Source organism: Notolepis coatsorum, assembly GCF_963971535.1.
Source record: "Notolepis coatsorum genome assembly, chromosome: 1".
NCBI lineage: Eukaryota > Metazoa > Chordata > Actinopteri > Aulopiformes > Paralepididae > Notolepis > Notolepis coatsorum.
Genome location: NC_140165.1, coordinates 95880419 through 95904113, shown reverse-complemented (window position 1 = coordinate 95904113; position 23695 = coordinate 95880419). Strand labels below are relative to the sequence as shown.

The 23695-nt window shown below is 48.2% G+C and overlaps 1 protein-coding gene across 3 annotated transcripts in view; it reads right to left on the bottom strand.

Moving 5' to 3' along the window:
* The window catches only part of LOC311228132 (E3 ubiquitin-protein ligase TRIM21-like), a 91584-nt gene that overhangs the window by 19965 nt on the left and 47924 nt on the right, over positions 1–23695 (bottom strand). The gene's annotated exons all lie outside the window — the stretch shown is intronic.

Genomic DNA, 23695 nt, shown 5'->3' with positions numbered 1-23695 from the left:
GCCGTATCCCTGGGCAGGGCCGGGGCTAGTACAGACATGTCTTGTCGGTAACTTTGAACTTGACTCCGGGGGCTGGTCCCCTGGCGCCTGGTCCTTTGTCCAATAGGAGAATGAACTATTATGGGCTATAGTAGGCTAAAGGGATATTCCGTGTATATGTACAAGGAATATACAAGGGATATCAAACGATATACAAATACTATTCAATATATATCAACAAATAAATATATATACTCTGTTTAATCTGATCCTTCGTAACAGCCGCCCCCTAATTAGTCCCACCTAATTAGCTAAGCAGAGACAGATTAACCGCACTGTCCACTACTCAATGTCTGCTGTGAGGGTCAGTCAATTCACAAAGTCATGGGGTCATGGTCGTCATCGATAGTATCGGGGAGCCTTGGCAGTTCTATTAGCCTCGCCACGGGTCGGGTGTAGGTCCGCCCTTGGACGAGCACTTCAGCTGCTCGGACCTTTCCGTCGGCACCGGTGATCACTTTGCTTACGCGGCCAGCCGGCCACATAGCTCGGGGTAGTGACTGGTCGATAATCATGACGACTGTTCCTTCTGTCAAATTGTCTCTCTCTTTTACCCATTTCTGGCGGGTCTGTAGAGACGGTAGGTAGTGGAGTAGGAAGCTGTTCCAAAACTTGTCAGCCAATACTTGACTGTACCTCCACATTCTTCGGCCGTTCGCTTCTTCAGGCCTGTACATTGTCTGGGGTAGCGCGGGGTCCAGCCGCCCCATCAAGAGTGTGTTGGGGGTGACTGGGTCGACATCTGCTACATCACTTGAGACGTAACCGAGGGGCTTTGAGTTCAATACTCCCTCGATCTCCGTGAGGACTGTCATTAAGACTTCTTCCGCCACGGTCTGGGCCCCAAGCACGGCGTACAGGGCTGTCTTGATGGAACGTACTTCTCGTTCCCAGGTTCCACCGAAGTGAGGTGCGTTCGGGGGATTAAACTGGAAGTCAATCTGGGATGGAGCGAGGTGGGTCTTAAGTTCTGGGCCCATAGCTTGGAAGCTCTCTCTCAGCTCTCTTTCTCCGCCTTTGAAGTTTGTCCCGTGATCAGACAATAATGTAGACGGTTTTCCTTTCCGTGATGTGAATCTTCGGAAGGCCATAAGGAATGAGTCTGTGCTCATGGTTGGAAGGAGTTCGATATGTATCGCTCGGGTGGTCATGCATTTGAATACAATACCCCACCGCTTCTCGGTTCCTCTTCCTTTCTTTATATACAGCGGGCTGAAACAGTCCATACCGGTGGAGTGAAAGGGCTTGTCGCCGAGTCGGAGGCGACAGCGAGGTAGGTCTGCCATCCGGGGTATACTGGGCTGTGCTCGCCACTTACAACAGTCTAGACAGGTTCGCTGGAAGCGCCGCACTGCTTCTCTCCCTTGCAGTATCCAATAACGACGTCTGATCTCCGCGAAGACTCTCTCTGTCCCTGCGTGGTGCACATCCTCGTCGTATTTCTTTATGATCAGCTCTGTGACCTTGTGTCGGCTGTTCAAGACTATCGGGTACTTGACGTCATCCGGTAAGTCTGGGGCTCTCCGCAGACGACCACCCACTCTGATGAGACTATGGGCGTCGCTCTCGGGTGCTAGGTGGAGCAGTCTGCTGTCTGATGGGACGGGCTTTGCTCCCTGTAGACAGTCTAGCTCGTCGGGGAACGAGTCTCTCTGGGCTCGTTGTAGTAGAAGAAGTTCTGCTTCTTCGTAGTCAGCTGCTGAAATGTCAGTAGTGGGCTGAACCTCTGGGTGGTGCCACAGAAATGTCTTTAGCTGCGCACTCTCTAGGGTGAGGCAATCGTCTATGTCGGGGTCTGTGGAGACGAGTGTGTTCAATCCACAGAACACAGATTTCTTGTTTTCGGCCTCCTCTTTACTCGCCTCCCGTGGGGTGGGTGTAGGCCACTCTTCTTCCGGGAGCTTGAGAAACTCTGGTCCGTCACTGTATGGGTTGTGACGGGTGAGGTCATCCAGGGACATTCCCCGGGTGATGACGTCAGCTGGGTTGTGTTTTGTGTCCACATACCTCCAGCTTGCTACTTCTGTTAACTCTTGAATCTCTGTGACTCTGACCCCCACGAAGACCTTGTATCTGCACGAATCAGACCGGATCCATGTGAGTACTGTCGTGGAGTCTGACCACAAGATTGTTCTTTGCACCGGAATGGTGAGTTCACGTTGGATTAACGTGGCGAGGTGCGCTCCTGCTAGGGCTGCGCAGAGCTCTAGACGCGGGATAGATTGTTGCTTTCGTGGGGCTATTCTTGAGCGAGCCAGGATGAAAGCAGTATGTATTTCTCCTCCCTCCTCTCGGGCACGCAAGTAAGCCACCGAACCGTAGGCTACTTCGGAGGCGTCGCTGAAGACGTGTAGATCCATCTTGCATGTCTCTGGCCTCACTGGGGGTGGGAAGTAGCTGCGGCGTATGTTAACACCTGGGAGTGAGCGGAGTTCCGTCTCCCACTCTCTCCATGTGGATGCAAGGTGTTCGGGTATGGGGTCGTCCCAGCTCTGGTCCTTGTCCCATAACGCTCTTACAATCATCTTTGCCCTGGTGGTGTAAGGTAGAATACATCCCAACGGGTCATATTGTCTGGCGAGTGTTCTGTATACACTCCGTCTGGTGGTCGGTAGTGCCGTCGACCTTCCCTGCTCCTTGGTCAGGGGTTTGTGTCTATAATGGAGCGAGTCTGTTTTGAAGCGCCAGACTAGTCCTAGTGTCATTTCTTGGGCTTCTCCTGGGATGGTCGCCATCCAGGTCTCGCTGCTCGCTGCCTTGTCCTCGGGGGAGAGGCTGCGCAATACTTGCGGGTCGCTGCTGGCCCACTGCCTGAGATCAAAGCCGCCTTTGATCAGGGAGGCGCAGAGCTTGAGTAGAAGAGCCTCGGCTTCTTCTGGCGTCGAGACGCTTTGCAAACAGTTGTCCACGTAGAAACTATTTCCTACACTTTGTCGGACCTCTTCATCTGCTGCTGGGTCCTCTGCGACGTGTTTTTGCAGTGCAAACGTAGCACAGCATGGGCTGCATGTGGTTCCGAAAGGGAGGACTTCCCATTGATAGATGGCTGGTTGCTCATCCCCGATCCTCTCTCTCCATAGGAACCGCAGCAGGGGCTTGTCCTCCTCCACTAGTCTCACCTGCAGGAACATCCCTTTGATATCGCCGCTGATGGCCACCTTGTCCTGGCGGAAACGTAGTAACACGCCTAGTAGAGAGGGGCCGAGTGTTGGGCCGGGCAAGAGCTCTTTATTCAGATTTTGTGATCCGATCTGGTAGCTGCAGTTGAACACAATACGATCCTTGCCGTTGTGGTGGACTTTGTGGTGCCGCACGTACCATGATTCGGTCGTCTGATCGGCCTCTTTAATGTCAATTTTCTTTATGTGTCCCGCTGTGATTAGCTTGTTAATCTCAGCGCGGTACACAGTCTCTTGAGCGGGGTCTCTGGCTAGGCGCCGCTCTGTGTTCAATAGATACCGCTCCGTCGCTTCTTTTGTGGCGTGAAAGGTAGGCATACCCTCTCGCCTCAGGAGTGGAGTTGCGTATCTCATCACTCCGTTGACGTTGACTCTCTTTGTCCCTTGCTCGAGGAGGGCTATAGCGTAAATGTCTTCCTTGGAACGAATGTCTTTCTTTTTGTTCTTAAAGGGCATTGTCTCTAGTGTCCATAGCCTCTCGACGTGCTGTAGGAGAGTGGTGTCTTCTTCTGTCACTCTGGAGTGGAGGCAGTTAGTGGCTGCTGTTCGGTTAAGAGACTTAGCGAGGGGGCCTTGTAATGTCCATCCTAGGCGGGTCTCGACTGCTGCAGGACAGCCTCTGGGTCCTGTGTGGACCCGGTCTATCGGGACTATGAGGTCTGCATGGTCGGAGCCTATCAGCAGGGTCGGGGTGGCACCGTCTATGAGCGGGATAGGTAGTTGGCGCAGGTGCACATATTTATCCATCAGCTTGGCGATGGGGTAGGTGTACTGTGATAGGCCTATTTCTTGGCTGGTGAAAGCATTAGTAATCCTATACCGTCTCTCTGGCTGCCCGCTTGCTGCGATAGTGAAGGAGACATTCTCGCCCTTTATCGTCTTTAGATCTCTTCTTATTGTCCGAATCGTCATCTGGTTTTCGCTCCCCCGCAGCCCCAGCTGGGCCGCAGCGGACGCGAGGAGAAGGGTCTTCTCTGACCCGTCGTCAAGGACGGCGTAAGTGTCCATGACCTTATCTTGGTAACTCAGTGTTACGCGGACCACCTTTAAGAGCACCTGGGCGCCCCCGCTGCTGGCGGGGTCAATGTACATAACACTTGCCTTTGTGCTGCTGGAAGGTGCAGGCTTTCTTCTGTTACTGTCGTGTAGGACATCTAGGTGGGCTCCGTCACACCGACTACACCTCTTCTTTAAGCGGCAATCGGCTGCCATGTGACTGCGCGCACATCGGTAACAGCGTCGGTTGGACTTTATCCATTGACTCACTTCTTCAGCGGTCATCTTCTTGAACAGGTCGCATTGTGACAACCAGTGTTCCTTTTCGCAGTACGGGCACACCATCTTCCACTTCTCTTTCATCGAGGGGGTACTGTGGTTCTTGCTGCTCGGTACTGATTCTGATTGGTGCATGACGGTCACCAATCTTCGGCCATCGTTTGCTCTCCTAGGTCCCTCTCTGGAGCTTGGTGTGCTCCGCACGAACGTATCCAATCGTAGGCTGCTGACTTCGCTCGCCAGGAAGTCGGCTAGGTCTAGGAGGGATGGCTCGGGACCGTTAGGATCACGGTGGTCTCTTTGCCGCCTGAAGCGCTCTTGTCGGGCGGGCGGCAGCTTCTCTAAAATCCTCTCGACATTAGAGTTTGCGTATAGTTCGTGCATACCCTTTTCTCGTTGCGCCCCCAGCATCCCTACCAGGGATTGTACTTTGATAGACAGGTCGTCTAGTGAGCGATTGTCTGTTGCTGGGGGTAGGCGGTCAATATGCCTTATCTCTTGTATTACGTAATCCCATATGCGTCCATATCTTTGGTCGAGCGCTGCTAGAGCCGCTGTGTATGGGGTAGTAGAGGTGGCATAGGCCAGCGCTATGTTGTGCGCTCGGGGCACCTTCAGGTGCTTCAATAGGATAGCATACTTGTGGCGTTCATCAGCTACGTCAACCATCATTGTCTCTAAGCACATCCGTAACTCCGTGTACTGTGCTCGGTTCTCATGGGTGAAGTCTGGAAACGTCGGTGTGCCAATGTATGACGGCGTAGATGGCTGGCACATCGGTGAGCGTTGGAAGAGAGGCCTCCTAGGCGAGTCTCCTCTTACGCCTCTCGGTGGGCTGGTACCGGCAGGGTACCATGGCCCGCGTATCCAGGTGCTATTCCTCGGGACTGGTCGTGCGTCATGCTCACCCGTGAATAGAGTCAGGGGTCTGTAGCGCAGAGCCGCGGGGGTAGAGCCTGGGCTGTACTGGACCTCCTGGTCCTGTGGAGTACTGTGCTGCTGTCGGGCTTGACTCTCCTCCTCTTCTTCTTCTGTCAGGTCATCTAGATCCTGTAGTCGCCTATTTAGCCTCTCCGCGGTGTACACCGTTCCTTCCTTGTAGCTGGGTCTCACTGGGACCGGTCGGGGAAGGGGTTCGGAGGGGGGTATAGGCTCTCTCTGGTGGTCGAGTTCAGGGTCGCTTGATCGGTTAGGGGAGGGTGCCCTTGACCCGTGTCTTGACGAGGCCCTGGAACCCCGTGCGGAGGGAGGGGGTGTTGCCTTGGCGATCAGCTGCTCCATTAGCTGCGCTTGTATTCTGTCGCGCTCTGCTTCTCTTTGGGCACCGGCAGCGGCACGCTGGGTGTCGGCCCGGTCTCTTGCCATATTCTCTTCCGTCTGAAGGCGTCTAATCTCTAGACGTATACGATCTTCGTCGCTCCGTTGCTGCGTTTGAATGCGTTCTCTTTCCATGGAAGAATGTTCGCGCTCACTAAGCGTCTGTGCTTGGAGTCGATCGCGCTCTGTTGAGGCTGCTAGGCTGGCGAGGAACGCCTGTGCCAGCATCTTGTCCGCCTCGCTGGGGGAAGACGCTGGTTGAGGTGATCCGCTCCTGGCAGTACTCGTTGGAGATGCGTTCTCCTGCGGGGAGTCCTGGAGCTCTATCTCCGCGGCGCTCTCCTCATCTTGTACCGTGCAGAGTTCCATCTCTGGAGGGTTGTCTTCCTCCCGGAGCTCTCCGGGGACTACTTCTTCGGTCTTGGCGGGGGGTAAAGTCGTGTCGGTTCCCTCCTGGTCCCCACCGTGAGCTTGGTCAGTTACATTAGAACCCACTAGGGCCTCTGTGGTCGGGGTATCCTGGTTGATAGGGTCGGACATAATTTTACTTTCTACTTTTACCGCGTTTATTTATATGCACAGTGAACAAATAGTGCCACTCTCATTTCTGTCGCCGTATCCCTGGGCAGGGCCGGGGCTAGTACAGACATGTCTTGTCGGTAACTTTGAACTTGACTCCGGGGGCTGGTCCCCTGGCGCCTGGTCCTTTGTCCAATAGGAGAATGAACTATTATGGGCTATAGTAGGCTAAAGGGATATTCCGTGTATATGTACAAGGAATATACAAGGGATATCAAACGATATACAAATACTATTCAATATATATCAACAAATAAATATATATACTCGGTTTAATCTGATCCTTCGTAACAGCGTGAAACACAAAAAAAATATCCTAACCCACATAAATGGCACAATCATACTCCCTTATTCAATAACAATGCACTCTTAATTGAAAAACGACCTATAAGATTCCCTATATGGGAAGAGCAAGGCATACACTCATTAGGGGATGTTTCTAACAAACAGGGTTTTTGTAGTTATGGAGAAATATGCAAAAAATGTAATCTCACCAAGTCCACATGGCTTTTTTACATACAGTTACGGCTATGTTTGAAGTCTCACGTTGTTCCATTAGACATACCAATTGAACACCACAGATACCACAAATTCTTCTATGAAAGAGAGACATCGAGAGGTTTTGTTTCAGATTTTTATCATCAATTACTAACGTCCTCGTATGAAACCCTCCAACTAGACTCTGCCTGGAGGAGGGATATACCAGACCTGGAAAGTGACTTTGATTGGCAAGGAGCCTGGGCAAATGTCCGACTTACATCAAGGAACCCGGACCATCAACAAATCAATCTTAACTATATTCACAGGACATACTTGACTCCTATAAGACTGAACAGAATGGGTCTTAAACAAGACTCCAAATGCTCCCAATGTACAAATGTGACTCGCCGTGACCAAACCCGATTTGATCCGCAAAGGGGGAGGTGCTCTGAAATGAACAAAATGGGGACGAAGGGACATTTATGCACATGTATTGGGACTGCCCACCAGTTAAGACATTCTCTTGGAATATACCTGTACACCCCTCTGTATTACTATTGAATGATGTTTTTGAGTTTGCAGTAAATCCACAGCTAAAGAGATTGGTTTTATCGGGTATCACAGTAGCCAAAAAGCTGATCGCATCACGCTGGTTTCAACCGGAAAAAATGTGCCGGAAAGTTTGGTTTCTTACATATCTCGATGTGATTTATCAAGAAATATCTACAGCAAGAATTCTGGGTCTCAATGAATCCAAAATGTCAATGTGGTTAGAAGTGGTGGAGAGAATAAAAGCTAGCTTATAATGGTAGTGTCTGGTTAGGAGCGAGGGATAGTGGAGGTACTATCCAAGGAGGGGTCTGGGGGGGGGGGGGTTCGAGCTGGAGCATATGTGTGTAGGTTTTTAGATAACAGGTATTAGGGGTATATCCTATATAAGACAATTAACTAAAATGTGATTTCATTGGATGTGCACTGACAACTAATGCTTGTATATCTTATCGTGTGTTGTCATGTTTGTTTATGTGTTTGTTTAAAAAATAATAAAAAAAAGAAAATACAAAAAAAGAAAAAATCTATAAAAGTATCGTTTTTATTTTCAAACGTATTCAAGTATAAACATGATAACCATGTCACAACAGCATTTATAATGTATATTATCATCAATACGTTAGTTTAGGAATAGGTTAAAGTATTATTGGATAGATTTTCCTTTTCGAAATGTCTTTATATTTCGCGAGAGGCGACCATTTTGTAAAACCTTGAATTTATAGTTTTTTTGGCAACTATTTTGTGAAGGACATCGCTAGCTTTAGATCTGCATTGGAATTTTTCAAAACTACACTTCCTGAAAGGATCTATGGGGTTCAAGGTTCATAGTTCTGTATGCATTTTTTTAATAACTCTTATTATTCGGGATCATATACCACAAAACGTAACGTTATTGACAAATATTGAAACGCAGTTAGTTTCTCTTCCCTATTGTTAGCATGCAGCAACAATTAGATCTGAAATTAGTTTCAAAATGGTTGCACCTTGGTGAAAATAAAAAAGTACAGTAGATTACAGTAGATTTCATTATCTGTTCTTATGCACTCCTGGTGATACTAAATCCAAATTTAACTCTGCCATTTGAAAGATAATATATGTATATATATAAATGTGCGAATTGGCTATAATAAGGTAATTTATAAGCCTGCTATTCTATATTCTATAATAATATTTCAAATTGCATTGGTCCGGATGGGAGAATTCAGTACTGTATCTACAGAACCTTCTGTTTAATCATCTTCCCTTTATATTTTTTGTACACATGCTCTCAAGAAGGTACTGAATGAGATCAGTGGCAGTTTTTAATGTTTGGTCATTATTAGCATGATGTTATTCACTGTCAAAGATGCAAAGAAAAATCGTAATTAATATTCTCCTTTGTTTCATCACAATTTAAGCAAGCCTAGTAATAGACACAATATTTCTGACACTTGGAATACATTCACTGAGGTCCATAGATGTCCCTAGATACCAAGAATATGCAAATGTGCCTTGTTTTTTAATCGGTTCATATCCTTTTTATAGCATTTCGAAAAGCTATCGTTCTCTCGAAAGTTTTTGGAAAATTGAAAGATACCCCCATAAACTGCATTTATTGGAATATTCTCGAATACACTAGACACATTGTCATTTGTCGGCCTATTTATGAATCGTTTTCAAATAAACGCTAGATTATCGATAGTATATGTGTACTTATGCATGCTATAGACGCAAGCTGAAAAATCGATTCTCTTATTTCCTCATCAGCGATCACAGCCAAACAGCCACATCACACATAGGGCAAACGCTGAAATCTCTGTGAAAACGGGTCTGATTATCCTAAGACTGGTAAAATAGATTCCTTACCTGAGATCAGATGTTATCCAAAAAGATTATTCCAATTCCTGATCGCCATTCCAAATATCGATCACGCTTATTGATTACAGTGTTGGTACTGTATATACATAATCGTCGCTGTTCTGAGGGCCGGCGATCACTTGGTCTCTTCAGATGCCTTGACGGAAAAATAAAATGAGCAAACTGACCAGTCTGAGCTGATGGGGTGCAGTTACACAGGGAGAGACGATAGGGGGCGGTATCTTCCCAATTGAGCTCAGAGAGACTCTGCAGCACTAACCCATGGCTCGATTGATGAAATATGAATTCAAATCGCCAATAAAAAAAATACGGAAAATAACAACATTTCGCGTCGGTCGGCGCTAGGGCTTTATTTGGGAGGAATCATGGTGATTGCGTTCATGTCAACTATACAGACATCCTTGGAATAAAATAATCATAATAATAATAAATATGATTTGTATGATAAAACATTTAGTTTTACATTTATAGTCATGCCTCAAGAGGCATTGTGATGTCCGAAAATAAATGAAAACACTACACCAACACTGCAAATGACAGTGGATAAGTAAATAAGAACTAAAGCTAATCGCGTGGATATATCTATAGTGGAATAGACTGTATTAATATTCCATATTTATACAGTCTTGTTTCGCGCTCCTGTCCATCTTGGAATCAGGGCTGGTGGTCTATCGCCCTGCTCTAAACCAAACTCTAACCTTAACCAACTTCGAAAGAGTCGCCAAGCTTAACCAGTGATAGAACTAGGCGTTAGCTAGCTAGCAGGCTGTTAGAGGCAGAACTACTGTAGGTGTAACGCGATTGGCGCTGAGAGAAACGTCGCGGAACCCGAACGCGGAACTGAAAGTGCTTTAGGGAAAATCTTTACGCGGCCAGGAACGCAACAAGACGGTATAAATATGGAATATTAATACAGTCTATTCCACTATAGGTTAGGTATAGCGTGCTGTATTATGACAATACATTTGAATCTGATCAAATTTTGATCTGTCGCAAAGCGCTTCCTTGCTACCTGTTGAATACGGGGCAATGCCAACCTTTTTTTTGCGCACGGCCCTCACATTATAATGAGCTGGAGGGGCGTGTCTGTATGCAAATTAAGTAAATGGGAATGTGTGTTCCAGTTTGTGAATGAGTGACGTACGATCATTCAGGGGTTCGCAGCTGTGATCATTTGGCAAGTTAAGACAATCTCTCCACGCGTTGGTGAATCCGGGGGTTATTGTCACCGGCTTTCTCTTACGACCTTCCAAGGAGGTTGTCGTAAGAGAAATCGTTAGACAATGTCGATGAATGAGGTCCATTGTATTGACCTACATTCATTACCTGGTCCCTAACACTAACCTTAGCCATAACAACTACATGCCTAACCCTAACCTTAACCTAAACCAGGGGTCGGCAACGCACGGCTCTTCAGTCCCTCTGCACTGGCTCCCTGTAGGTTTGGAAAAAAATTATAATATGGAAATAAATAATGGCTATTTTTTATTAATAAATTTTTTTTATTTCAAAAGGAACACCTCTTATTTTGGAGATCGAGGTGATACTGTGAACGGAAAAAAAAGTTTTTAATATTTCATCAACTAAAATATATGTCACACCACACGCCTCTCCCTGCCGTCGGCAGGTGGTTAATCTTGAGTTTCCGAGCCCCCAGTAAGCTAACCATGGATAAATCCCCCAAAAAAGAAAAATATCCAGGGCCCTCATTTATCAACGTTGCGTACGCACAGATGTGTGTAACCCCTGCGTACGATCATTTCTAAGCAAAGTGTGGGACTTATCAATTTGAACTTGTGCTTGACTTTGTGCGTATATCTACGCACAGCTCAGAGCATGCGTATCTGGCGCCCGTTGGTAGAATATATTATTACAACACGGAAATAAGCTTCTGTGCATTAGTTTCAACACTGGCGTGTTCTGTATGAACCGTAATTCGTTATAGTTCATTGTAAAATAGCAACAGTAGTGTAATTATGGTCAAAACCCTATAAATAGCATTTGGAATAATAGGTCTTTCTCTCCGAATGAATGCAGCATGGTTTATAGCGTTATATGAATATACGGGGTGTACTGACTGACTGCGCTCCGCGTAACTCAACTCGTTATTATTTTGTGCACAGACCGCAGAAACACGGGAACGTTTTGATTATATTTAAAAGGCTTTACGTTAAACGAAACAAGTGGAATTTCGAAGCTGTAAGCAGAATACAAGTCATATGAACACCCACAATATAGTGTTCTTCCCCCTTCCTACTGTATAAGAAAGAATAAAAAACGCATTGCAATGAGAACAGAGGGTGTATGTGTATTACAAAACCCTTGCAATAAATGTGTCTTAAATGAATGAAAAGCATACATGCTCTGGACACAGAGCATATATCGTGTGGGTGATATGACTTGTATTATGCTTACAGAATTCCACGTATTTAGTTTTACAATGTCAAAGCCTTTTAATATAAATCAAAACGTTCCCGTATTTCTGCAATCTATGCGCAAAATAATAACGAGTTGAGTTCTAACAAAGAACGTATTACATGCTGGGTATGCTGATAGAGTAAACTATGATATGAATATGAATAGGAATATGATATGGCTGCTATTATATGTAATTCATATAGGCTACCTAATACCGACAACAAAATAGATGCCTCTAAAAATCATATTATAGCCAATCGAACACAACTAATAAAGGCATTCATATTACATACAGCACGGTTATAATGACACACCACCAACGCCAAACAGTGGTCAACGAACGGTCTTTATTAGTATTTTGAGCTGTCCAGACAGAATTGCAGCAATGGTCTTAGGGAGCCGTTGATATCTGACATCACCGTGTACAAGTCAACCTTTTATTTATCCCATAACACACGGGTTGTGTCTTCTTAGTTCGACAGCGCCTCCGCTCCGTGAATAATCTCCCGTGAAGTTTCTCAGAGTTCCGCTCGGGTCAGTCCATTATTTCACATCCCATGGGGGGTGTTTCATGACCATATATGGATAATCATGCACGAGCATTGACGGTAGAACAAAGAGGTATTTATCAACACGGAGGAGCGTAGGACCTGTGTACGCACGGTTGATAAATCCCAATATTTCTGTGCGTACACACATTCTAAATTCTGTGCTTACGTATGAAAATAGAACACTTTCTAAGAATTTTTGATAAATGAGGGCCCTGGGATTTAAAAAAAAATGTATTCAGCGTGGACAGATTAATTTGCTTTCACTACTAATGATGCAGGCTTATGTGGTATAATATAATGTCCTCATGTAAAGTTGTATAATAGACTGGTCGACCAAAAATGTATGGCAAGGAATTAAAACCTTCCCACTTTTCTCTGTGCCAGGTGAATGAAGAAGAATGTTCTCAGTCAACCGAGGTCAAGATAATATGGTTTATTATCCAGACAGATAGAAATATACATGAGTACATAGAGAGAATGGCTGAGGGCTTTGCCCCAGGTGATCAGCTGAAATGACCCAGGTAAAAAGCCTGGATTGATCTCGGGAGGAGACTTATATAGTTTACAAGGGGGGGATGTGGTCCCATTTGATAGGTCAAATGGGGGGGGGGGGGGATACAGGTTTGGGGAGAGGGGCACAGGATTGGGGAGAAAGGGGGGGGGGCACAGGATTGGGGAGAAAGGGGAGGGGAATGTCTTATTCCACAGAGAGGGGGGGGGGGCACAGGTAAGGGGACACAGGGGTGGGGAATATCTTTACATGAGGACATTATATTATACCACACTTACCTGTATGCTTGATATGTGGTGAGAAATTAGCGAACAACAAATAAATGTCACTCACCACTTACAAAAATCAAAAGCATGTATTTAACAAACTAAAAACTTTCTAAACACGGTTTTATATTAAGTTAATAATTAAATGAAAAATGTTAATCTACATACAGTATGTCAACGGAAATGTCCAATAGGCCTAACTAAAACTGTTCTGAAGGTCCAGATTAACACATAGAGTCTGCGTTTATTATTTTGTATACCTTATATATTGTTTATATATATAAGATATATATTTTCACGTCATCTGTTTACCTACCAGTATTCATCATTCGCTTATTTGTATATGTTCCACTCTTAACGCTGTAGACAGCGTGAGCGCATGCGCGGGGTTCTTGGGGCATGCCCGGACAGAGTGAGAGAGATAGAAGAAACGTTTTGGTAGTTGTAGCTGAGGGGTACAATTCCCTGACTGTATTGTTAGATATGATATTTAATACCACTACCTCATGTACTTTAACTTCTGGCCACCCAGTACAAGATATAAGTATGATGAACACTTTCCCACCTGATGAAACGAACCAACACAAATGTACCAAATCGAATATTTAATACAGCAAAAGGTGTATACAACATTCACTTAATTACATTTATGATTTGAAATATTGAATATGCACTTTTATGGCAAATGAGTATTCGTAGGTAAATCAACATTGAATGTCCAATCTCTGGTTGCGCAGGGAGTAAGTATACAACCTGGAATATTTAGGAAACGATAGCGATGGTACTTAAATGATTATAGCTGGATACACTAAGGGGGGGGGGGGTCCCGCTGGTTGTAAGACAGTAGGAGGGGGGGGGGTTAGAGAAGCCGCTGGCGGTATCCCATCTGGCCGACGGTGTCTTGGGAGAATCCAAAGTCTTGGACACGGTGCCCACAGAACCTCGGGCCGCAGACGAATACAGCTGGACCCTCTGTGGAACGGTATCTGCCGGTCCACAACGGAGAGACGTGGTGCGACCTCACGTGTAGAGCGCCGCCTCACCTGGAGTCCTCTCCGGGGGGTAATTCCAACACTCGGCAGTGTTGGCCTTTATCCATGGAATAATCAAAGCACACAAAGCATAATCCAAGAGCCGTGGAAGGCTCGCCGTCGTCTGGGTAGAGTAATCCAATATACAGGTCCAGTCGCTCTTGACCCGGAGCTCCTCGGATGCAATCACCACTAGGGGTCTGACCAGCCTGGATAAGCGTCCAGATAACGTCAGGAACGATGGGGGTACTGATAACTGTAGAACTCGAACCGAACGATGCACCATACATAAATAGACTATTATTAGCTTAATAGAATACGTCCAACTCGACGGTATGGTGCCAAACTATGACCATTCAACTATTAATCTACACGATGTCTCAATGCCTATTCTGGGCCAAGTAGGCCTTACTACACCGCACGTGCGTCGTGGGGAGGCTTTTGCGTCTGTCACTCTGTTGGAGGGTAAAGAACTGGACTAAAAGAAAGTTCTACTTTACGAGCACCATATATATATGCGCTATGAACAAATAGTACCATTCGTATTTCGCCCGGCATATTACTGCGCGGAACCGGGGGTTGCCTCGACATGTTAGGCGGCACGATTGAACTTGGACCTAGGGGTATGGCAACCTGGCGCCAGGTTCTCGTCCAATGGTAGAATGAAACTATTATGGGCTGTTTAGTAGAAACGGGGATATTCAATGCATATTGTACAAGGAATATACAGGGGATATCAAACGATATACAATTAAATATATATATATAAATAAATATACATATTCGGTTTAATCTGATCCTTCACAACAGCCGCCCCCTAATTAGTCCCACCTAATTAGCTAAGCAGAGACAGATTAACCGCACTGTCTTCCACTCAAGGTCCGCTGTAAGGGTCAGTCAACTCACAAAGTCATAGGGTCATGGTCATCATCGATAGTGTCTGGGAGTCGGGGCAGTTCTATGAGCCTCGCCACGGGCCGTGTGTAGGTGCGCCCTTGGACGAGTACTTCAGCTGCTCGAACCTTGCCATCGGCACCGGTGATCACTTTGCTTACGCGGCCAGCCGGCCACATAGCTCTGGGGAGTGACTGGTCAACTATCATGACGACTGTTCCTTCTGTCAAGTTGTCTCTCTCTTTTACCCACTTCTGGCGGGTCTGTAGAGACGGTAGGTAGTGAAGTAGGAAGCTGCTCCAAAACTTGTCAGCTAGTACTTGGCTGTACCTCCACATTCTTCGGCCGTTCGCTTCTTCGGGCCTGTACATTGTCTGGGGTAGCGCGGGGTCCAGCCGCCCCATTAGGAGTGTGTTGGGGGTGACTGGGTCGACATCTGCTACATCACTGGAGACGTAACCGAGGGGCTTTGAGTTCAATACTCCCTCGATCTCCGTGAGGACTGTCATTAGGACTTCCTCTGCCACAGTCTGGGCTCCGAGTACGGCATACAGGGCTGTCTTTATAGAACGTACTTCTCGTTCCCAGGTTCCACCGAAGTGGGGTGCGTTCGGGGGATTAAACTGGAAGTCAATCTGGGCTGGAGCGAGGTGGGTCTTAAGTTCTGGGCCCATAGCTTGGAAGCTCTCTCTCAGCTCTCTTTCTCCGCCTTTGAAGTTGGTCCCGTGATCAGACAACAATGTAGACGGTTGTCCTTTCCGTGATATGAATCTCCGGAAGGCCATAAGGAATGAGTCTGTGCTCATGGTCGGAAGGAGCTCGATATGTATCGCTCTGGTGGTCATGCATTTGAATACAATACCCCACCGCTTCTCGGTGCCTCTTCCTCTCTTTATATACAACGGGCCAAAACAGTCCATGCCTGTGGAGTGGAATGGCTTGTCGCCGATTCGGAGGCGACAGGGGGGTAGGTCAGCCATCCGTGGTATGCTGGGCTGTGCGCGCCACTTACGGCAGTCTAGACAGGTTCGCTGGAAGCGCCGTACTGCTTCTCTCCCTTGCAATATCCAATAACGACGTCTGATCTCCGCGAAGACTCTCTCTGCTCCTGCGTGGTGCACATCCTCGTCGTATTTCTTTATGATCAGCTCTGTGACCTTGTGTCGGCTGTTCAAGACGATCGGGTGCTTAATGTCATCTGGTAGATCGGGGGCTCTCCGCAGGCGACCACCCACTCTGATGAGATTATGTGCGTCACTCTCTGGTGCCAGGTGAATCAGTCTGCTGTCTGATGGGACGGGGTTTCCTCCCTGTAGACAGTCTAGCTCATCGGGGAACGAGTCTCTCTGGGCTCGTTGTAGTAGAAGAAGTTCTGCTTCTTCGTAGTCAGCTGCTGACATGTCAGTGGTGGACTGAATCTCTGGGTGGTGCCGCAGGAATGTTCTTTGTTGCGCACTCTCTAGGGTAATGCAGTCATCTATGTTCGGGTCTGTGGAGGCGACAGTGCTCAGTCCACAGAACATAGGCTTCTTGTTCTCAGCCTCCTCGCTACTTGCTTCCCTCGGGGTGGGCGTAGGCCAATCTCCTTCCGGGAGCTGGAGGAATGCTGGTCCGTCACTGTAGATGTTGCGACGGGTTAGGTCATCCAGGGACATTCCCCGGGTGATGACGTCAGCTGGGTTGTGTTTGGTATCCACATACCTCCAGCTTGCTTCTTCTGTTAATTCTTGAATCTCGGTGACTCTGACTCCCACGAAGACTTTGTATCTGCATGAATCAGACTTAATCCATGTGAGTACTGTCGTGGAATCTGACCACAAGATTGTTCTATGCACCGGAATGGTGAGTTCACGTTGGATTAACGTGGCTAGATGCGCTCCTGCGAGGGCTGCGCAGAGCTCTAGACGTGGGATAGATTGTTGCTTACGTGGGGCTATTCTTGAGCGGGCCAGTATGAAAGCAGTGTGTATCTCTCCTCCCATCTCTTGGGCACGCAAATAGGCAACCGATCCGTAGGCTACTTCGGAGGCGTCGCTGAAGACGTGTAGCTCAATCTCGCATGTCTCTGGCCTCACTGTGGATGGGAAGTAGCTGCGGCGTATATTGACACCTGGGAGTGAGCGGAGTTCCGTCTCCCACTCTCTCCATGTTGAGGCAAGGTGTGCGGGTATTGGGTCGTCCCAGCCCTGGTCCTTGTCCCATAGTGCTCGTACAATCATCTTTGCCCTGGTGGTGTAAGGTAGAATACATCCCAGCGGGTCATATTGTCTGGCGAGTGTTCTGTACACACTCCGTCTGGTGGTCGGTATCACCGCCGACCTTCCTTGCTCTGGAGCCAAGGGTTTGTGTCTATAGTGGAGCGAGTCTGTTTTGAAGCGCCAGACTAATCCTAGTGTCATTTCTTGGGCTTCTCCTGGGATTGTCGCCATCCAGGTCTCGCTGCTGGCAGCCTTGTCTGCGGAGGAGAGGCTGCGCAATACGTGCGGGTCACTGCTGGCCCACTGCCTGAGATCAAAGCCTCCTTTGATTAGGGAGGCGCGTAACTTGATTAGGAGAGCCTCGGCTTCTTCTTGAGTCGAGACGCTTTGTAGACAGTTGTCCACGTAGAAACTGTTCTTCACACTGTGTTGGACCTCTTCATCTGCTGCTGGGTCCTCTGTGACGTGTTTCTGTAGTGCAAATGTAGCACAGCACGGGCTGCATGTGGTTCCGAAGGGGAGTACTTCCCACTGGTAGATGGATGGGTTCTCATCTCCGATCTTCTCTCTCCATAGGAACCGTAGCAGAGGCTTGTCCTCCTCTACTAGTCTCACCTGCAAGAACATCCCTTTGATATCCCCGCTTATAGCCACCTTGTCCTGGCGGAAGCGCAGTAGCACGCCTAGTAGGGAGGGGCCGAGTGTGGGGCTGGGCAAGAGCTCTTTATTCAGATTTTGGGATCCGATCTGGTAGCTGCAGTTAAACACAATGCGATCCTTGCCATTGTGATGGACCTTGTGATGCGGCACGTACCATGATTCGGTCGTCTGATCGGCCTCTTTAATGTCAATCTTTGTTACGTGTCCCGCTGTGATTAGCTCGGTACACACTCTGTTGAGCGGGTTCTTTGGCTAGGCGCCGCTCTGTGTTCAGTAGATAGCGCTCCGTGGCGTCTTTCTTTGCGTGAAAGGGGGGCATTCCCTCTCGCCTCAGGAGTGGAGTTGCGTATCTCATCACTCCGCCGACTGTGACTCTCTTTGTCCCCTGCTCGAGTAGGTGGATGGCGTAAATGTCTTCTTTAGAGCGAATGTCTTTCTTTTCGTTCTTAAAGGGCATTGTCTCTAGGGTCCATAGCCTCTCGACATGCTGCAGGAGAGTGGTGTCTTCTTCTGTCGTTCTGGAGTGGAAGCAGCTAGTGGCTGCGGTTCGGTTGAGAGATTTAGCGAGGGGGCCTTGTAATGTCCATCCTAGGCGGGTCTCGACTGCTGCAGGACAGCCTCGGGGGCCTGTATGGACCCGGTCAATCGGGACTATGAGTTCTGCATGGTCGGAGCCTATCAACAGGGTCGGGGTAGCGCCGTCTATGAGCGGGATAGGTAATTGGCGCAGGTGCACATATTTATCCATCAACTTGGTGACAGGGTAGGTGTACTGCGAGAGTCCTATTTCTTGGCTGGTGAAAGCATTTGTGATCTTGTACCGTCGCTCTGGCTGCCCGTTGGCTGCGATAGTGAAGGAGACATTCTCGCCCTTTATCGTCTTTAAATCTCTTCTTATTGTCCGAATAGTCATTTCGTTCTTGCTCCCCCGCAGTCCCAGCTGAGTCGCAGCGGAGGCGAGCAGAAGGGTCTTCTCTGACCCGTCATCAAGGACGGCGTAAGTGTCCATGACTTTATCCTGGTAGCTCAATGTCACACGGACTACCTTTAAGAGCACTTGAGCTCCGTTGCTGCTGGCGGGGTCAATGTACATGACACTTGCCTTGGTGCCGCTCCGTGGTGCAGGTATAGGCCGTCTTCCGTTACTATCGTGTAGTATATCCAGATGGGCTCCATCGCACCGGCTGCACTTTCTCTTTAGGCGGCATTCGGCTGCCATGTGGGACCGCGCACATCGATAACAGCGCCGGTTGGACTTTATCCATTGGCTCACTTCTTCTGCATTCATCTTTGTGAATGAGTCACATTGTGACAGCCAGTGTTCTTTCTCACAGTAGGGACACGCTATCTTCCACTTCTCCTTTCTCGAGGGGGTGCTGTGACTCTTACTGCTCGGTACTGACTCTGATTGGTGCATGACAGTCACCGATCTTCTTCCATCACTTATTCTCCTGGGTCCCTCTCTGGAGCTTGGCGTGCTCCGCCCGAAGGTGTCCAGTCGTAGGCTGCTGACCTCTCTCGCCAGGAAGTCTGCCAGATCAAGGAGGGATGGCTCGGGGCCGTCGGGATCTCGGTAGTCCCTCTGCCGCCGAAAGCGCTCCTGTCTTGCGGGTGGCAGCTTCTCCAAAATCCTCTCAACGTTAGAGTTGGCGTACAGCTCATGCCTGCCCTTCTCCCGTTGAGCTCCCAGCATCCCCACCAGGGACTGCACTTTGATTGACAGGTCGTCTAGTGAGCGATTGTCTGTGGCTGGGGGTAGGCGGTCAATATGCCTTATCTCCTGGATTACGTAATCCCATATACGTCCATATCTTTGATCCAGCGCTGCAAGGGCCGCTGTGTATGGGGTCGAGGAGGTAGCATAGGCTAGCGCTATATTGTGCGCTCGCGGTACTTTCAGGTGCTTCAATAATATTGCATACTTGTGGCGTTCGTCAGCGACCTCCACCATCATTGTCTCTAAGCACATCCGGAGCTCCGTGTACTGTGCTCGACTCTCATAGGCGAAGTCTGGGAATGACGGCGTGGCGTTGTATGACGCCGTGGATGGCTGATACATCGGCGAGCGTTGGGGGAGAGACCTCCTGGGCGAGTCCCCTCTTGCGCCTCGCTGTGGGCTGGTACTGGCAGGGTACCATGGCCCGCTGGTCCAGGTACTGTTCCTCGGGGCTGGTCGTGCGTCGTGCTCACCCGTAAATAGAGTCGGGGGTCTGTAGCGCAGCGCCGCGGGGGTATAGCCTGGACTGTATGGGACCTCCTGGTCCGGTGGAGTACTGTGCTGTCGTCGGGCTTGGTTCTCCTCTTCTCCCTCTTCTTCTTCTATCAAATCTTCCAGATCCTGTAATCGTTTATTTAGCTTCTCCGCAGTGTAGGCCGCTCCTTCCTTGTAGCTGGGTCTCGCTTGGACCGGTATGGGAAGGGGATCTGCGGGGGGTCTAGACTCGGTCTGTTGGTCAAGTTCAGGGTCGCTTGCTCGTTGCGGTGACGCTGCTCTTGACTGTTGTCTCGACGAGTTCCTTGAGCCCCTGGCGGAGGGAGAGGGAGTTGTCCTTTTGATCAGCTGCTCTATTAGTTGCGCTTGTAGTCTGTCGCGCTCTGCGTCTCTTTGGGCACCGGCAGCGGCGCGCTGGGCGTCGGCGGCGGCGCGCTCTGTTTCTCTTTGGGCACCGGCAGCGGCGCGCTGGGCGTCGGCCCGGTCTCTTGCCATATTCTCTTCCATCTGGAAGCGTCTCATCTCCAGACTTGTGCGCTGTTCTTCGCTCCGTTGCTGTGCTTGGAGGTGTTCGCGCTCGCTGGTCGCCTGTGCTTGGAGACGTTCGCGCTTGCTAAGCGTCTGTGCTTGGAGCCGATCCCGCTCGGTAGAGGCTGTCAGGCTGACGAGGAACGCCTGTTGTAGTGTCCTCTCCGCTTCGCTGGGGGAAGGCGGTAGTGGAGGTGAGCCGCTCCTGCGTGAACCGCTCCTGGGGGTACTCGTTGGGGAGTCCTGGAGCTCTAGTTCCTCGGCGCTCTCCTCCTCTTCTTCCGTGCAGAGTTCTCTCTCTGTAGGGTTGTCTTCCTCCCGGGGCTTGTCGGGGACTACTTCTTGAGTAGTGGCGGGGGGTAAAGGCATGTCAATTCCCTCCTGGTCCCCACCGTGGGCTTGGTCAGTTACATTAGGACCTACTAGGGCCTCTGTGGTCGGGGAAACCTGGTCGTTAAGGTCAGACATAATTTTACTTTCTACTTTTACCACGTTTACCGTTTGTCGAAGGCTAGGTAGTTGACTGACAGTGTAAGCCTCTAAGTACTGAGGTGTCTGTCGTCTGCGCCGCGGGCGTTCTAGGTTAGGAGGATCGTTTCGTGGAGTGTTCATCATAGGCCATTTCGATATTAATAACACTATATTAATATTACACTAGTTACCATCCGGCTCGAAGGACCAATTGTAGCTGAGGGGTACAATTCCCTGACTGTATTGTTAGATATGATATTTAATACCACTACCTCATGTACTTTAACTTCTGGCCACCCAGTACAAGATATAAGTATGATGAACACTTTCCCACCTGATGAAACGAACCAACACAAATGTACCAAATCGAATATTTAATACAGCAAAAGGTGTATACAACATTCACTTAATTACATTTATGATTTGAAATATTGAATATGCACTTTTATGGCAAATGAGTATTCGTAGGTAAATCAACATTGAATGTCCAATCTCTGGTTGCGCAGGGAGTAAGTATACAACCTGGAATATTTAGGAAACGATAGCGATGGTACTTAAATGATTATAGCTGGATACACTAAGGGGGGGGGGGTCCCGCTGGTTGTAAAACAGTAGGAGGGGGGGGTTAGAGAAGCCGCTGGCGGTATCCCATCTGGCCGACGGTGTCTTGGGAGAATCCAAAGTCTTGGACACGGTGCCCACAGAACCTCGGGCCGCAGACGAATACAGCTGGACCCTCTGTGGAACGGTATCTGCCGGTCCACAACGGAGAGACGTGGTGCGACCTCACGTGTAGAGCGCCGCCTCACCTGGAGTCCTCTCCGGGGGGTAATTCCAACACTCGGCAGTGTTGGCCTTTATCCATGGAATAATCAAAGCACACAAAGCATAATCCAAGAGCCGTGGAAGGCTCGCCGTCGTCTGGGTAGAGTAATCCAATATACAGGTCCAGTCGCTCTTGACCCGGAGCTCCTCGGATGCAATCACCACTAGGGGTCTGACCAGCCTGGATAAGCGTCCAGATAACGTCAGGAACGATGGGGGTACTGATAACTGTAGAACTCGAACCGAACGATGCACCATACATAAATAGACTATTATTAGCTTAATAGAATACGTCCAACTCGACGGTATGGTGCCAAACTATGACCATTCAACTATTAATCTACACGATGTCTCAATGCCTATTCTGGGCCAAGTAGGCCTTACTACACCGCACGTGCGTCGTGGGGAGGCTTTTGCGTCTGTCACTCTGTTGGAGGGTAAAGAACTGGACTAAAAGAAAGTTCTACTTTACGAGCGCCATATATATATGCGCTATGAACAAATAGTACCATTCGTATTTCGCCCGGCATATTACTGCGCGGAACCGGGGGTTGCCTCGACATGTTAGGCGGCACGATTGAACTTGGACCTAGGGGTATGGCAACCTGGCGCCAGGTTCTCGTCCAATGGTAGAATGAAACTATTATGGGCTGTTTAGTAGAAACGGGGATATTCAATGTATATTGTACAAGGAATATACAGGGGATATCAAACGATATACAAATACAATTAAATATATATATATAAATAAATATACATATTCGGTTTAATCTGATCCTTCACAACAGTAGTAGTAACAGGACGGCAAGCAACGTATCTTGACAGAGAGCTGTACAGCTAATTAGATACCACATAATATTGTCGAGCCACTATTGGCACAGTATAGTGACTTGTTTGAGCGAAGTAACGTTGAGAGACTTATAGCTGAATCCAGCGGCGTTCTGGATTTAATTACCTATTGAAGACGACATGCGGGTTGGCCTAAATACACAAGGGCTAACTAGCTAGCAACCATGCCAACGGGCGTTTGGACTAATAGCTATTAATCCTGCCATCGGGCGCTAGGAATACAGGAACCCGGTCCGTACGAGACCCTCCTCACCAGCGACGACAGGATTATCCCAAGTTTGTCTGCAGCTCTCTGGAGTAGGAGCTCCAGAGAATTACCGTCTCCACCCGCCATCTTGCTTACCCTGTGCTGCTCACTCCGTCTCACTCCATTCAGAGCTCCAACGGTCGGGTACCAGTAGTATAGGAATTATACTTACCTCGGACATTGTGGCATTGATATTAAAGTAGTAACCGGAGATCTGTGTTCATATGCTATGTATGTTTTGGCTTTAATATTAAAGTGATTATTGAACTTGTATCACTGTCCCCATCGCAGTTAATGGAGTGTCCGCCATTTTGTGTACCTTTAATGTCTGGCTAATTAATATTCTAGTAGTGGTCTAATCTAAACATTTAAATACAGTCAGGGTTGTGTAGCCCCTTAGCTACATAATCAAATCAAATCAAATTTATTTATAGGGCCCGACAACACACGTTAATGTCCCCATGGGCCGTACAGGTCTTCTTTAAACAGGTCAAGAAGACAACATAACAATAAGTCAAGAACAGAACAAGAACACCATAGGGTCCAAATTTTTTTTAGATGAATGCAAATAAATGAAAGAATGCAAGCACTCCCAGACATACCCCACGCGAAGGTAAGGAAAAACTCACTAAAACCTAACAATAGGGAAAAAAGCTCCACAGGCAGTGTGGAGGAGAGAAACCTTAGAAGGGCCGTTCAAGGGGGGATCTCCCTTCTTAGATGTTGGTGATAGTAGTGTTGCAGACGGACAGTTAA